Raw genomic sequence first — 5,281 nt, 5'->3', positions numbered from 1 at the left:
TCGACATGCAACCGCTGAGACACTGAGAAAGTAACCCAGGTCCCCATTTACATGAGGCCAGGAGTCAACAAAGCCTGAGGCTAATCAGGATCGCCCGCACAGGGACTGAGAGGCTCATGCTGGCACCACTTACATGCAAGGGGAACAGAGTTCTGGGACACACCTTGACATGTCCCCAGCCCAGCTGCAGCAACAGTGGTGATATTGTGCTGCGGGGAGAGGTGTTGCTGGCAAGGATCTGTCCCCTCAGAGAGCAGCTGGCAGGCTGCTCACCTGCCCATCCACACACGGATCCCCACACACCACCCTACTATGGCACCCCTGGGGGACTCAAGTCACCTGAGGTCTAGGGTCCAAGCTCCTCCCTTTCCCTGGGCCTGGTGCACAGGAAGCAGAGAGGAGAGCCTCGAGGAAGAGCTGACTGGTGACGAAACATGGCACGTCTGCCAAGAGCACAGATTATTGCTGGACAGCTCCCTCCAGGGAAATACCTACACCCTCTGCACACCACGTAGCCTGACAGGTTGTGTTCCTTAGCTACTCTGTGCACAAAGCCTGGGCACAACCTTGTAGCCCCTCCTTATTTGCTACTGTAGGCCCACCAGGGCAACTAAACACACACACACACAAACACACACACACACACACACACACACACACACACACACACTCTCTCTCTCTCTCTCTCTCTCTCTCTTACACACTCACACACTCACACACACGCAAGCACACTCACCCACAAGTGGTCCACTGGCCACTGGGCACAGGCTTTCCTCCCCTCGGCCCCCCTCTTGACCTTGCACCAATTTCCCTTTTGCATCCTGACTTGAGCCCCGTGGCACAGCAATGATTGCACCCATCCCAGCGATTACCATCAGGACTCAGGAGGGAAGAGACTGCACTCTGGTATTCTGGCACCTGACCGTCCCACATAAGCACCTCATTCACAGAGACCCCTGTGTCTCTCCTTGTCTCTCCAGCGGCCTACACACCCACTTCCGCACACACAGAGACACACGGCTACACAATCGCACGAGCATATGCACGCTCACACTGCCGGCACCACCACGGATCTCAGGCCCAGTTTGCCACAGACGCCCACACACACTCGCAGGAACTCACGCTGGATCTCTGCCCTTGCGCGTACTCTCTCCATGAAATCCCATTCATAAGTCTGGCTGCTGCCCACAACCCACACCTGCCCCTCCCCCTCACACATCTCCCATCCTGAGCCACTGTCTGAGGACAGGGCTCGGGGTCAAAGGAGCCCCGGGTGTGGGAGGCAGCAGCAAGGTATACTGGCATCGACTGTGAGAAGTCTGCCTACTCCTGAGTTCTCCGGGGACACGGGGCCTTAGCTCTGATCCCGACTGGAGGCTTTGCTGACTGGATTCTATCTCACCAAGGACATGACACCCCTCTGAGAGCAAGGGTCCTGGCTGAAACCCCTCAAGTCCTGGCCACACTGTACCAGGACCCAATGGACCAATTTGGTCCCACTGTGCAATTCCCTTCCCTGCCTTTCGGCTCTGGCCTATACAACAAGTCTCCAAATAACAGGTCTGTCTCTTCCTCCTCCTCCTTCCAGGCTCTGCCTGCCCAAGAAGGCAGGCCTCTGTGCACATGGCAACACCTGCCCCACACAAGTACTGCACCTCTCCTGCACACACAGAATCACACGGGCAGCAGCTAGGACAGTCACACTCAGGTCCCTTCCTCGTCGTCCCTCCTCAGGTCCCCATAAACACACACATACACACACACACACACACACACACACACACACACACACACACACACACAAACAGAAGGGTTTTCAGCTTCCTGTATGTGTCCACATAAACATCGTGGCAACTCTTCAAGGCTGCCACATGTGATCACTTCCCCAATTCTCTCCGGGGCACGTAGAAGACAGGAGACTCATCCACCCATCTCTTCCAGTGCTAGTGGCATCCTCCATTTTTTCTGCATGGGCAAAGATAGAAGCTCTGCGCCATTCACGCCCACACAGATGGAGAGCCCCTGATGCATGTGGGCACACGCAGACACATTTGCGTACACGCGCACACACGCACCCCCACGCAACAGACACCATCTGTAGATAGTGACAGTTCAGCTTCTGAACAAAGGTAGATGACTTTAATTTCTTTTTTTCTTATCTGATTCCTGTGGCTAGGACTTCTAGTGTTATATTAAACAAGAGTGGCAAAAGTAGACGTATTTATCTTGTTCTTGATCTTAGAGGGAAAGCTCTCAGTTTTTCACCATTGAGATGTTAGGTGTGAACTTAATATAAACAATATATAAAATAATATTTTTATGTGTTGAGGCATGTCCGCCCCCCTGACTTTGTTGAGAACTTTTACCATGAATACATGTTAAATTTTGTCATATGCTTTTTCTGCATTTATTGGTATAATCATATGATTTTTACCCTCCGTTTTGTTGAGGTGGGATATTATGTTGATTGATTGGATGAGCCATCTTTGTTTCCCTGGAATAAAAGCCACTTAATCATTTTAGTGTGTTGTTGAGATGAGTTTGCTAATATTTTATTGAGGATTTTAAAGTCTATTTGGTTTGATATAGGTGTTGCTACCTTGTTCTGAGGTGTTGTTGTTGTTTGATGTTGTTTTTGTTGTCCTTGTTGTTGTTTGCTTTCATTTGCATGGGAAATGTATCTCCATCCCTTCACTTTCAGTCTGTATGTGTCTAGGTCTGAAGTGAGTCTGTGCTAGGCAGCATATGGATGAGTGTTGTTTTTTGTCCATCCTGTTACCCTACGTTTTTGGACTGGAGCACTTCAGCCATTTATATTTAAAGTAATTGTTGACCGTTATATACTAATTGTAATTTTGTTCTTAGTTTTCCGGTTGCTTTTGTAGGTCTCTGTTTCTTTTTTTCCGTACTCTCTTTCTTTCTCATAGATGGATTTGTGTTGTGCTTTACTTGGCTTTCTTTTTCTTTATTTTTCATGTATTTTGTGTTTTGAGTTTGTTATCACAAGGTTTACATATAACATCCCAAGGAAACAGCAGTCTATGTTAATTTGGTGGTCACTTAAATATAAACACATTCGAGAAATTTAAAAAGACTAACCTTTGGGGCAAGTGGGTGGCTCAGTCAGTTAAGTGTGCGATTTCGAGCTCAAGTCATGGTCTCACAATACGTGAGTTTGAACTGCACGTTGGACTCTGTACTGATAGCTCAGAGCCGGGAGCCTGCTTCAGATTCTGTGCCTCCCCCTCTCTCTGTCCCTCCCTGTTAACACTCTGTCTCTCTCTCTCAAACATGAAATAAAACATATTATTTTAGTAAAATAAAATACAAAGAGTAACTTTTTTTAAGTCCCTCCTCCAAATTTTATGTGTATGTTGTCATATTTTACATCTTTTTATTCATAATTCTGTAATATCTAATTATGATTCCCCCCCATTAACATTTCTTGCATTGCTGATTAGTGGTGATAAACTTCTTTATCTTCCGTCTGAGAAACTCTTTATCTCTTTTTTTTCAAATCTTAATGATAATCTTTCCAGGTAAAGTTTTCTTGGTGGTGGGATTATCCTTTCAGGCCTTTGAAGATATCATGTCACTCTTTCCCAGCATGCCAACTGTCTGCTGAAATATCAGCTGACAGCTTTAGGTGTTTGTTTGTTGTGATGTGTTTTTCAAATCATAGGTAACTTTTGCTTCTCTCTTACAACTTTTGAAATTCTTTATTAATCTTTAAACTTTGACGTTTTAATTCTAATGTGTCATAGTGTGGGGCTCCTTGGTTTCATCATGTTTGGAACTCGGTGCTTCTTGTCCTAGATGCCTGTTTTCTTCTCTAGTTTTGGAAAGTCTTCAGTTATCTTTTCTTCAAATAATTTTGGTACCCCTTTTCCTTCTTGTGGAATCCCTATTATGTGGATTTTTGCTCACTTGATATTTCCAAAGTATCCCTTAACCTATCCTCATTAAAAAAAAAAAAATCTTTCTGCTGTTTGTTTTGGGTGCTTTCCCTTAATCTGTCTTCCATACACTGATATGTCCTTCCGCATGCCATCTTCTACTGTTGATTCCCTGTAGTGTTTTTTTTTTTTTCCAGCTATTATATTCTTGACTCTGATTTTGTGTGTGTTTGCTATCTCTTAATTAAGGGTCTCACTTAGTTCTTGCCTTTTCTCTGCAGCCCGGCGAGCATCCTGACCATCATTAATTTATATTCTTTATTTAATTGAGGCACAATGCTTACCTCCGTTTCAGCTCTTTTCTGGGTTTTTTATTGTTCTTTCTTTTGGAGCATATTTCCCTGTCTCTCCATTTTGCTTACATTTCTGCATTTGTTTCTATAGATGAGGCAGAACAGCTACATCTCCTACACTTGAAGGAATAGTCTTATATATGATTGTACCCCTGGGTAGACTCTGTGTGCTAGTTGGTGATATTTGCTGGCTGGCTGAAGCCGTGGCTTGCATGGACTGGGGATCCTGGGGCTTTCTACATAGCAGGCACCCTGTCAGGATAGTTAAAGTTGAAGTGAATGCAGTCTGGGGTGTCCCAGGATTCTGTGTGTTGAGAGTACCCTGGCAGGACAGCTGAAGCTGAAATGATTGCAAGTTCAGGCTTGCTGGGGTGCTGTGTATAGGTGCCCTGTACAGGGTGGCTAGAACATAAGCAGTCTGGGGGTCAGGTTGTCCTTGATCTCTCTATGCAGATGGTTCCTGGGCAAGATATGTGAAGCTAAAGTGGGTACAAGATGAAGGCACCGGGGGTTGTACATGCAGAGGATACCTTGCCAATATAGTTGAAGCTGAAGTGGATATAAACTAGGGTGTACCAGGACTTTCCACTGAGAGGGTGCCCTGAAGGGGCCGTGGGAGCTGAGGTGGGTTACAGTCCAGGAATGGCTCTTTTTATATGCTAGTTCCTCTTTAAAGTGCATTGTTTAAGGGGGGAAAGCATGTCATGGGTGTGTGTGTGTCCAGTGCAATTGGGGCTGGTGTATATTGTGGGCCTGGAACTTACTGAGGCAGCAGGCCAGCTACAGCAACTGGACCCTGCTCTGGTCTATGCTTTTAAGGTGGATGGAGAATGTGGGGCAGCTGGGTGGCTCAGTGAATGGAGTATCTGACTTCAGCTCAGATCATGATTTCACAGTTCATGAATTTGAGAACCACATTGGGCTTGATGCTGTCAGTGTAGAGCCTTTCCTGAATCTTCTGTCCCTCTCTTTCTACCCCTGCTCTGCTTGTATTCTCTGCTTCTCAAAAAGAGGTAAACATTTAAAAATGTG

This window comes from Panthera onca (assembly GCF_046562875.1).
Source record: "Panthera onca isolate mPanOnc1 chromosome Y unlocalized genomic scaffold, mPanOnc1 haplotype 2 h2.ChrY_unloc_4, whole genome shotgun sequence".
Lineage (NCBI taxonomy): Eukaryota > Metazoa > Chordata > Mammalia > Carnivora > Felidae > Panthera > Panthera onca.
This window is presented reverse-complemented; position numbering follows the sequence as displayed.